Source organism: Arvicanthis niloticus, chromosome 4, assembly GCF_011762505.2.
Source record: "Arvicanthis niloticus isolate mArvNil1 chromosome 4, mArvNil1.pat.X, whole genome shotgun sequence".
In the NCBI taxonomy this organism is placed as follows: Eukaryota; Metazoa; Chordata; class Mammalia; order Rodentia; family Muridae; genus Arvicanthis; species Arvicanthis niloticus.
In genome coordinates this window covers 112,723,771-112,736,450 of record NC_047661.1, presented here as the reverse complement: position 1 = coordinate 112,736,450, position 12,680 = coordinate 112,723,771, and the positions used below count along the sequence as shown (strand labels likewise).

The 12,680-nt window shown below is 38.5% G+C and overlaps 2 pseudogenes; both read right to left on the bottom strand.

The window, feature by feature from the left end:
- Positions 1-7,671: 7,671 nt before the first annotated feature.
- On the bottom strand, positions 7,672-9,274 carry LOC143433724 (heat shock protein HSP 90-beta pseudogene; annotated as a pseudogene).
- LOC117707443 (heat shock protein HSP 90-beta pseudogene) lies at positions 9,171-10,573 on the bottom strand (annotated as a pseudogene).
- Positions 10,574-12,680: the final 2,107 nt, after the last annotated feature.

The following is a 12,680-nucleotide window of genomic DNA, read 5'->3' as shown; positions in this document are numbered from 1 at the left end:
TTGTGGGAGTGCTGGTGGGGAGGGCTCAGTTTCCTTCCCATGGCTACCCACCATGAGTTTGAAAATGCTCCAGTGAATATATGGGCAACATAAATTGGACATGTTTCCCCTTCTTGTCCTGCTCCCCCTCCCCTCCTCTTTCCCCTTTCGTTCTCCCTCTTCCTCTGCCTCTCCTCCTCCTTCTTTTTCTTGATCCCAAGAGTTGGGGAACAGATTTGGGAGGACTGGAAAGTGAGTGTGCTCAAGACTAATGATGTGAAATTTCCAAATAATCAATATAAATATTATTTAAAAATTAAGATGCAGAACACTAGGAGAAGACAATCAATGCTGACTTCTGCACATGTGCATATAAATACACACACACTCAGACACACATACACACACACACACACACACACACCTCACACTCAGCAGGGAGTGATCCCAAATCTACAGGATTCTGAACTCTGGTCAGATGATCTTACAGTCAGCTTATGCTGTATGTTTGTGAAGTTGACACAAACTTAGATTCATCTGAGAAGAGAAAAGAGGTAAGGAATTGCCCCTACCAGATTTGCCTGTGGCACATCTGTTGGGTATTTGCTTAATTGCTGATTGTTGTAGGAGGATCCAGACAACTTGAGCAATACCTAGGTATTTAAGCCTGGGTTATATAAACAGGAGCATAGAAATGAAATGAGCTAGTAAGTAGCTTTCCCCTGTGATCTCTGCTTTGCTGCCTGCTGGTTCCTGCTCTGAGCTACTGTCCTGGCTTCTCTTGGTGCTAGACTATAATGTGAATTGGTAAGCCAATTAGCTCTTTCCTCCCCATAGTTGATTTTGGTCAGTTTTTATCACAGCAACAGAAAGCAAACTAGGGAAGACATTGTTTTGTTTGTTTGTGTGTGTGTGTTATATGTATGTGTTCTCTCTCTCTCTCTCTCTCTCTCTCTCTCTCTCTCTGTGTGTGTGTGTGTGTATGAGTGTGTATCAATGTACATTCATGCATTCCTGTATGCATACATGTGTGTAGAGGCTAGAATTTGATACCAGATATCTTCTCCAATCGCATGTCACATTTTTTTTTTGGAAGACAAGGTCTCTCAGTGAACCTAAAGTACTCTGACTCAGGTAAGTTGAAAACCAATGTGCTCCAGGGAGTCTCTGTCTCCATCCTGAGACTGTAAATACATAGTAGCACAGAGCCCCACTTTTCCATGGGTACCAGTGAGCTGGACTCAAATCCTTTTATTTGCATTGCAAGCAATTTATAGATGAACCATCTTCCCAGCATCCAGATATGTTTTTCTGAGCTATGCCCTGCTGAGTGTCTTTCCCCCCCCCCCACACGGTGTCTATTTCTTTAAAATTGAAAATGACTTTATAGGTATGCCTCATGCTTTAGCTGGGTTGGAATGAATAGATGGGAACATAAAGAGATTCTCTTAACTCATGTGGCCTGTCCAGATGGCCGTACCTCTGCAAGTGGCAATAAGTCCAGGTTCAAAGAGGGAGTTACATGTGAAAACCTAAACATCCAAGTCTTTGTGAAAGCTCTGCTTTCCGTGGCACTTCTCTCTGTGCTATTGGTTAAATTTAGTCACAGACGCATTTTCCTTGATATATGTGCTCTAAAAGTCAAGTCACCTGTCCCCTACCTTTCTCTACAATCCAACATACAGCAATCATATATGAGCAGAATCATTAATTAGTTACAGCTGTGAGAGCACCTGCCTGCTCTCATAGTAGTTCTAATAGTAGTTCTCATAGTAGTTCATAGTAGTTCTGACTGTGGTAGGAAACATATTTGAATTCTGCTTCTTCTGATATGTGAAATAAAATCTACTCTTGTATCCAAGGAATCCTGTTTTTCTTATAAACATTCATCCTACTTAATATGAACTTGACAAAATGCCCAGGAATCTCAGTATATAAGCCTTTACAATTGGTCACAGGACAATTTGGGTAAAGAACTAAACAACTCATGACCATATGTGTACCTGATATAATAAAGCTGCTTCTTTCTGCTAGGGATCTTCTTAAGTTTGTAGGGTCCAGATCTTAAAAATAGCTAAAATTCAGACATGATTTTCATGTAGTGTGGTAGGAGCATATGCTGATTGGTTGTTTCCTCTTTTAGCTGTCTAGTAGTCTTGTACTAAGCACTACGTTTTCATTTCCTATCGTCCATAGCTACCTCTACATGATGCTTTGCTAGCATGCCAATGCTGGCCTTAGTTGGAACTATCACCATTTCGTTTCTCATGGCTTAAGTTGTGGGATTACGTTGGGATCTTATTCCCTTTGGTATCCGGGATTCTTGTTATAGAGAACCCTGGCTTTTAGACTACCTACCTACGCTTCTGAATTCCAATTGCCTTCTTGCTGTGATAGTCTTTCTTGCCCTGAAAAACAAGAGCATTCTCTAGGCTTCCTAAAGTATATATATATATATATAGCATTCAAAAAACCTTTACTGGGTAGGCCTTCCTGTAAAGTCAAAAGTTAATAAATATGCCTTGGGATTATTTAGGACTAATAGGCTTAACCTGCTATCCTACCATGATGGCTAGTTTTATGTCAACTTGACATAAGTTATAGTCATGTGAGGAGGTAAACCTCAACTGAAAAATGCCTCTGGAAGATGGGTCTGTGGGCAAGCCTCAAGCATTTTCTTCATCAGTCATTGAGGTGTATGGGCATGGCCCGTTGTTGGTGTTGCTGCCTCTGGGCTGGTGGCCCTGGGCTCTATAAGGTTGAACAAGCCCTAAGGAATAAGCTAATGAGCATGGCATCTGCATCAGCTCCTGCCTCCAGGATTCTGTGCTACTGAGTTCCTGTCTTGACCTGACTTTATGTTCTAACCCTAAGACAACTACTGTGTACTCAGACTGTTGATGTTTAACCTGCCTTTAAGAGAATGTTCTTACAGAGGATTTCTCATGCATCTTTTACAGCCTAAGTTAATGCGTAACTTTAAATTTAATTTATGTACATGACCCAGAATAATGTATGTATGTATATGTGCTATGGTAATTATTATCTAAAAGCAGCCAACAGGTTGGAAGTAACAATATGATAAATATTCGCCATAAATGTTGCAAATGCGAAAAAAGTTGCTAAAGCCTTCAGCACTGAGTGCTAATTGTGACTCATTCCGGGTCAGGAATATTTCTTTTCTTGTAAAAGTCTGTTAAAGAATTCTGTTAAGAATCACTTATCCTTGCCTGTGCCATGCTTTCTATGCTGTTCAACAAATACAGAGAACAGACTACAGAGGGACAGGCATAACTGATAGGGCACAGATTCAAAAAACAGAATGATTACAGACAGGCTAGTGACCACAGTCTACAGATAAACTAAAGATAACAGGGAGAGAATTAGAAAATGCAAAATTCTCAGTCAAAATACTATGAAAGGCAAGTGTGTGTTTTTACTCCTATCTGCATACCTTTTGAGGTTATTTTCTAAGGATGCAGCATCTCATAAAATGCAGTTACCTCATTAGTTTTCATCTTCTATGATAATATACCTTATCAAATCCCATGTAAACCTCTTCTTGTTTTATGATTCATCATAGTAGCTCTGCTTTGTGTAAAAAGGGACTTCAACTTTTTTAGACTCCAGGCTAGTACCTCCTGTGCAATGTGTTACCACTGTCTGCATCTCCAGATAAGACGTGTCCTAGGAAAGCCACCGGTTAGATGGCTCTCTCTTGTCCAACTTTCTGTTTCTCTTAATGTGATCCATCTCTTTCAGAACATATTCCCACTTAATACTTTTCCAGAGCTTATGGAATATGGTAACCAGGCCTTTTGTTTCTTCGATTTACAGAACTCTTTCCTTAAGGAAACCTGGTTCTTCTTTTACTTGCCACATGGAAGCTAGAAGGGATTGGACACCAGGGATAAAGGTGTAGGTGTTTGTGTAAGTTATAAACTTATGCCTTGATGTCATGCAAGATGGGAGGAGAGTAGTGACATTTAATCAGAAGTGATATGGGGCACAGAGAATTTGGAAGAATCTAGAGACCAACTCCCCCCTGCCCCCTTTTTTTCATGTGCCTGCATCTGGAGTGTATAGATTACCATTCCAAGTTTTGGGATCCAGAACAAGCTTAGTTTTAAATCTCTCATAATTGGGGAGTAAATGAGAATAGAGCTATGGTAGTCATGATGTTCAAGGCTTAGCCCTTGAATTTAGCCTTCTCTGATTTCTAGATATGAGAAATTAAGACCTATTTATTCTTTATATACTATCATCACACTGATGGCTGATCACTGTTAGAAATTTATTTTCTAGCTTATGTCTTAAATTTGACATTTATCTCATAATATTAATTACATTGGTGTATATATTTCTGTGTATGTATTTGTGTGCACATGCAATTGGGTGGCAGTGCATATGGTAGTAAGAGGAAAAGTTGGATTTGTTTCTCCCCTTTCAGTATGTGGATCTTGCAGATCACATTCGGGACATCAGACTTTGTGACAAGTATCAATACTCTCTGACCTATGCTTCTAGCCTCCTGACATCAATTTTGTTTTAATTTCTATTATTTTTCTTTTTCCAATTTTTTGTAGTGTAAATTTGTATATGTGTGGGCACATGTATATGTGAGTTTTACAAGGGAAAGCTGGAAGTTGTTGTAGGAATCATCATCTGTTGTCCGTCTACCTTATTCATTTAGGCAGAGGCTGTCAATCAAACCCAGAGCTCACCACCATGTCTGATCTTACTAGGTACTTTGCTCTTGGAATTGCATCTCTAATCTCTGAGGTTGAAATTATAGGAGAGCAGGCAGGTTAACTGGCATTTATGTGGCTTCTGGGGATTTGGGTCCCCATGCTTGCTTGACAAGTTCTTTTTCTACTGTGCTATTGGCTTAGCTCCTGACATCTATGTTCTTAATTGACCCACACCTATTCTCTCTTTCTAAGAATAATGTCACATTTTGCTTGAAAATGGTTTTCTTCCAATGTTGAGCTTTGAAATTTTGGTCCCATGATAGCTAATGAAATCATTGTATTTTACTTTCCCAGCTGAAAAGATTGGTTCTAAAATCAGCCTAGGTAAATAAATGCTTTTCTGTATCAATTACTTTAGATATTTCTATATATAAATATACCCTGCTAAGTCTGTATAATATTACTCATATATATGTATATATATGTATTTACATATATATATACTTTATATATCTACATCTACATCTACATCTATATCTCACTTTCAGTACTGACCATTGAGTCTTGGATAACCAGTTAGTATGTTCTTGCATGGAGAAGAATCTTTCTTCTACTTTCATTACTCCTTGGTTGCCTGAGGTTCTTTGTGTAGGGAGGAGGCCTTGTGAGTTTTTCCTCTTTTACATCAGCATGTCTATTGCTATAGTTTTTGTTCAGCTCATGTTTAGGCAGCTATGACGTTGAGATTTCATGCTTGTAGTTTCTGACATTCCTAGAAGATGATCTCACATCAAACCCATTGTCCTCTGGCTCATAAAAGCCTTTCGGCCCCTCTTCCACAATGATCATGCCTTAGGTGTAGGGGTTGTCATGTAGGTGCCTTATTGGAGATCAGAGCTCCCCAATTCTGCCTTTTGATTGGTTGTGAGTTTTTGTAACAGTTTTCCTAAGATATAATTTACATATCATAAAACTCATTCTGAAGTGGATATTAATATATGCTTACAGGTCTACAATCATCCTTTTTATCTAATTGACACAATTTTCATTACCCTCTCCACAAAGAAGTCTTCTCTAGTGGAACACTATCTATGCACTCTTCATCCTCAGCCCTGGATACTTACCCATCTGCTTTTCGCCTTTAAATATTTGCCCTAAGAGGACACTTCATGTGAATGGAATCACACATAGGCTGTAAAAGTATCTTTAACTTGCATTATTTTTCCATACAGCATGTCTCCTTGAGAAATTTCAAGATCTCAAGGGTTTTAAGATAGGCTGACTGTTAATCTCAATCTTCCTAGTACAGTCTCAGGGAATTTTATTATAATAAAATTTTTATTTAATAAATAAAAAATTATTTATAATAAAATTTTATTTTTATTATAATAAAATAATAATTACTATATTTATCAATACTTCTTTTTAATATTTCCCAAAATTTTGTCAATAGTAAATAAATGTACTAAAATTCATATAAATCATTTCCATTGACACCCAGGGATTTAAATGCCAAGTAAAACATTTTTCAAAGAGCTTCCTACTCATATTTATAGACATCAGACAAATTTACCATATTCTTTCTTTCTGCTATATCTCATATTTACCCCGTGTGCTTACTCTCTTGTCAATAAAGTTCCCAGACTCAAGTTTATGTGTCTATTAGAGCTACTATGTATGAGGTACATACATGCATGTGTTTAACTCTTAGTTATTCTTTGATCCACTTTTAAACTTCTTTTTTTCTTGTGTTTGTCTTAGATCCAAAAAGCAATTGCCTTTCAGTGATGTATTCTCCTTTATTCAAGAACAAACATGGTATCCTCCACCAAGGGAACTTCATAAATAAAAAAATTATTTGTTTCATTAATGATGGCCTGAGATTTCTCAATATTCTGCAAAGACTCAGAGCCAATGAACTGTACCTTACATTTGCTATGGATGTAGAGCCTGAGCAACTGAGACTTGCTATGTCTTGAGTGAAAGCACCAGGACTAATGTACTAGCTGCTTGATCTCTAGTATGGGAATGTCAAGAGTTAGCCTGACCTTTAAAAGGCCTGCTGCCAGGGTCTTAGGTCACAGAACTATTTCCTGCTAAGGGATTGATGACATTTTCTTGGTCTCTTGTTCTGACTGTCTATCTTAGCATTTGAACTTCTTTTCATGCATGTTCCCACCATGATGTGATCCTTCATAATGACATACAGAAAGGTGTACCCTTGCCAGGGATGGACCTGCGCTATTTGGTATTTGACCCTCTAAAACTACCTACTAAACCTTGTGCCAACCTTATCTTGGTATAGATTCAAGCCTTTTATTGTAGCAATGAAGAACTATGGAATAAAGAGCCCACTATCCTGAAATCTCACAGATGATTGACTAGGGCAGTGTGGGTCCTTCATGAGTGTCATCTTCAAAACCATGAATTGATAATACACACTCAATTCCTCTCAGGGTGGTTAATGTGAAGATTCAGAAAAACAAACAAACAAACAAACAAAAAACAAAACAATCACAGGGTCTATAAGAGATACTGTTCTGTTACTATTGGTTTTATGCAAAATCTTAATGACATTTTTTACAATTAACATTTTACTTTTGCCATGTGCCTTTTTGTTTTCAACTCTTGAGCAAAGAGTCATATGCTGTTTCTTCTTGAATGAGCGATTCTGTTTTTGTCTAAAAGAACTTACTTTTCTGGTAATAGTTTAAAGTGATCTGGGTTTCAGACTCAAAGCAAACTCTCAATTTTCTTTTCTAAACAGTGAATAGGCTACTTACCACCCTGTCCTACTGTATCGTAGATATTGAAAACATTCTCTTCTATACTCTTTTTCCTTTTTTTCTTTACTTTACTTTTAATTTCAGAACAGAATAAAACAAACAGAACCCATAAAACATAATACCCAACCCTGCTATCCTGTAGGAGGGGATTTGCCTGCCTTAGGCGCAAACTGGATAGAGGAGATCCTGTACACATGAGCAGAGAGCCAAAAAGTTCAGGTCCAGACAGGCTCTGTGGGAGCCAAGGGAAAGTACATAGAGGACATGGGCTTTCTATGTGCTCTGTAATCTACTTCTTCCATGTAAGATGCATCCTCATCATCCTCACGTGTGAGGAGAATCCCATCAGGCATGGTACCACTGGGCTCCTAAGCTGTTACCCCATCTTCCTCAGAGCCCAAGCCTAGTTTGATCATGTGGTAGATGCAATTGGGGTGGGATTGGGGATCCTCAAATGAGAAACCAGAGGAGAGTAGAGCAGTTTCAAACAGCAGCACCACGAGTTCCTTGACAGGACATTTTTGTCTGCATCAATCTTTTGCCACAGGGTCTCCAAAATGGGGTGGACAGGATTGATCTCTAGGTGGTATTTGGCCATCATGTAGCCCATTGTAGAGTAAACTTGAAGTGCCTTGCCCTTCAGGTTCGGCTTCATTTTGGTTGTCCAGTCATAGGCACTTGTCACAATGCAGCAGGGTGAAGACAGGAGGCTCTTGGAGATTATCTTCTTTTCAACCTTCTTATCCAAGATCTCCTTCATGAGCTTGCAGAGATTCTCAAACTTTGGCTTGATCTCCTCTATTTCTTCTTTGCTTCCTCATCCTCTCGTAGCTCCAGGTCTACCTTAGTCACCAAGACCAATATTTTTCTATCAAATTCCTTGAGCTGTTACACACACTATTCCTTAATAGGTTCAGTGATATACACCACCTCGAACTGCTTCTGCACATGCTCTAAAATACAGTGTTGGCCACCTTTGCTCTCACCAATGATATAGCAGATAGACTTCTGTGTTTTCTTCACATGAGACACATAATCTGACAGGAAAGTCATCTCATCTCCAGACAGAGAAGTGTGACAGTGAAAAGGCTCAGAGATGCTCTGGTGGTTAATAGAATATACATGCATTCTAAGCTTTCAACATTTGGAGAATACCTCATAAAATTTCTTGTAGTTCTCTTTGTCTTCAGCCAACTCAGAAAAGAGCTCAAGGTCCTTCTTCACAATGTTTTTATAAATGACTTTTAGGGTCTTTCTCTATTAGAGCATTTCTTGTTAGATGTTCAGGGGCATATTCTTAGAGTCAAACACACCACAGATGAAGTACTCAAGTATCACTTGATCACAGATGTCCATGATAAGGACATGACAGAAATATAGTTTGATATTTTTCTTCATCTTCTTGTTCTAAAAAAAGGTCAATGGGAGCTCAGTAAGGAATGAAAAACAATACACTTAACTTCAAATTGACTTTCTGCAGAGAAGTGCTTGACTGCCCAGTGGTCTTACCAATCATTAGCGAGTTCTTTTATAGAATTCACCATATTTCTCTTAAGTGATATCATTAGTATTTCTTGACCAGATAGACTGTGATGGTTTGAATAGGAATAGTCCCCATAGAGTCACGTGTTTCCATCCTTGGCTCACAATGAGTGTCACTATTACAAAGTATAGCCTTGTTGGAGGAAGTGTTAATGTGGAAGTGGACTTTGAGGTTTCCTATGTTCAAGCTATGCCCAGTGTGGTATACAGTCTCCTGACGCCTATGGATCAAGATGTAGAACTCTCAGGTCCCTCTAGAACCATGTTTACCTTCATACCACAATGTTTTCTGCAGTGATAAAACCTCTGAAATTCCTTTGTAAGAGTTGCAGTGGTCATGATACCTCTTCACAGCAATAAAATCCTAAGACATAGACTTCCTAATCATTGTGTTCTCTGTAATCTTCTTTATTTCTTTTTCTTATCTTTGTCACTGTCCTCCTCATCTGATCCCATATCTTTATCCTTAGGTGTCTTCTTGTCATTCTTTTCTTTTTCCTCTTTCTCTCTCCCTACTTCATCATTGCTGATCTCTCATTTCTTCTCTAAATAGATGGTGATGGAATAGCCTATGAACTTTGAGTACTTCTTCACCACTTCTTTGACACTCCACCCCTCTAAGTAAGTCTGGTCTTTGAGGTGAATGGTCACTTTGGTCCCTAAGCCAATGCATTCACCATGATCTGCACAAACTGTGAAAGATACACCAGCAGAAGACGTCCAGACATCCTTCTCATCATCATTATACTCTGTGATCACAACCTCTCTCCCTGCCACTAGATAGGCTAAATAGAATCCAACACCAAACTTCCAATTATACAAATGCCTGGATCAGTATGAAGGGCCTCCATGAATGCTTTTGGGCTAGAGATAGAAATGGTTCCTGCATTCTGTATGAGGTCAGCTTTGGTCATGCCAATGGCTGTTTCTATCAAAGTCAGCATGTGCTCCTGAGGGTTAAGAATAAGGTCAATTTTCACCTTTAACCCTGTCTAACTTGGACGGGTCTGTGGTGCTTTCAAAGTGAATCTTGTCTAAGGCATCAGAAACATTAGAGATCAACCCTCAAAGGAAATTTTTCTTGTTTGAATATAAAGAGACACGAGTTGAGTAATTTCTGCCTGAAAGGCAAAGGTCTCCACCTCTTCCTCTATATTGCATACTTCCTCAGGCATCTTAAAAGAAAAGACAAGTATTAGTTCAGAGAAGGGTGGACCTGGACCACATCTGATTTGCATGCCAAGCCTAGGCTGTTCAGGGATGACTACCTTCCTTTTCTTAGCTCTTGTCAAGAGCCATAGCCATGGATCTTGGAAGTATCATCCACCCCTGTGCGCACGTGTGTGTGTGTGCGTGTGTGTCACACACATATGCACACACACACACACACACACACACACACACACACACACACAATCATAGCCAGTTACACCACTGACCAAAGTGTATTATCTTTGCTTTGCTTCCTGTTGAAGCTCTTGCCCAGCTACTTCTCCTTCTTCAAACATTCTCAAGTTCAGCATTTCTCTATTCTTAATTATTTGAAATCAAATCTCCTTGGACAGCCATATTACACATAAGAAAATTCTGGAACATCCCAATCTTCTCAAAATATGTTTAATAACATACAGTCATTTAATAGTTTTGAACAGAATTCTCCACAAAAAAAAAAAAAAAACTGAAAGAGAATGAATGAAAAATACCTTTGGGGGGCAGGGAATAAAAGCCATATCTTTTCATGTAAACTACTATTATGTTTCACATGTAGTAAATTCTTTTAAATTAATTGATAAATAATTAAAACAATGTTTTGATTATCAGTCTTATGATGGACTGAAGATAATAGTGTCCAATAATTAGAAACCAATTTCCATTGACATTATCCCATTTGAAGGGAGAAAGAGGGTTTGCAGAAGCCCTAACTTTCATTAAAGATATGCTTGACAGAGAAATGAAAACAAAACAAAAGATATTTTTCTGAAGTATATTTTCATAAATTCATAATAAAGTCTAAATTCATGTAAGGATTATATCCCCCACCCATGGTGTGTGTAAATTATTAAATAAGTAGTATACACATTATGATGTATTAAAACACTTCATGCTTATTTAAGATGCTAAGGAATACATTATTCTGTTGGCTATAGGGAGTGGGACTGAAAGTATAATTTAATCAGTAATTTAGGGGATAAAATATAAGCAAATTACCACAGCTCACAAATCAAACCAGAAGAACCCAAAGGGGAGACAGAGAATTCTTGACATTCAAATATTTGATTTAATTGATGATAAGCCTCTGTTATACTCATCAAGCATCTTTCCAGCAATCTTACTTTCACTCAGTGTCTAGTCAAGGCTGTGTGTTGATGGGCAAAAGTGGTATGAGCCACAGGCAAAGCAGAAACATGGTTATTCCACAAGCCATCCTTGATGTATCTGAAAAGAGAAGGCTAGCACTGTGTCCACTGGAGCACAGTACAAGACAGAGATACTTTGTAGGGTAAATCAACCACCAAAAAAACTGAACATTAAACATATGCTTATTTCGAAAAAAAAATGTTGGCACGTTTTCCTTATTAATGTGTCTTCCCAACCCTTAATTCATTGTCATCTCTGTCGATTCTGTATCTACTGTAGAAATTACCCAGTGTAGTGTCCTAAAACCAACGTGGAATTTTTTTTAAAGTTTATATCTGGAGATTAAATAGAAAATTAGTCCTATTAAGCTAAAAGTCATATAGGTATGGGAAGAGACTAGTTCCTTCAGGGAGCTTTGGGAACAGTCCATATTCCTGCCTTTTCCCTGGTCTCCTGTATTCTATAATCTATGTCTGCTTCTTTTTTCTTCAGACTACATCCTCCAATCTGTTTCCTTATTGCATCTCCTAACTCTGCCCTCATGACTGATTACATTCTACCTCCTTAATCGTGGATTATATTTGTAGGAGGAGCTAAGGTGGGAGAATAAGGGGAGGAGTAAAGAGGGGAGGATGGGAGAGACAGGGACATGGAGGCAGTTGTTAGCTTGTCTGTAGCAGTCAAAGGTAGGAGGTTAGATATTGGGTTACACCTCTGATTGTAAGGGCATCTTGTTATTGATCATTACCAAATATATAAGCCTTTGATTAATCTTTAAGCATTAGAGTCTCACTTTTCTACTGGGCCTGCATGGTTGGCAGGATGGTCTGGGCAATGCCCAGCCTTGCAGAGACAGCATGGAAGATTGGCATAGCGATCTCCCATGCTGGCATCTCGTGGGTGGCAGGGCTAGTGTTTCTGTCTGGCTGTTTCTAGCTGTGGTGCGCACGTGGCCTCATGGCCTCGGAACATGGCATCTGATCTAGGCAGAGACACTGCAGCTTAGATAGTCAGCCACACTGGAGGCTGTTTTTAAAACAATTACTACAACAATATTCCTATGTCATATTGCTAATTTTAATTCTATATGCTATGTAAGCAATATCTGTATAAAATCAAAGATTTTATATAGAATATATTTGGGAGTTATTTCTCAGATTAGTATAACAAAACTCTGTTAAATGTGAGAAAAGTTAAGGAAGGAAGAAAGCAATTCACTAACGACAAAAAATGCTGTTGTTCAGAAAATTTCTTCACTTTCCTGACATTCTAGTTTTGACCTAGATAACAAGAAAGACAATGTTGTTCAGATGAATAATCTAAG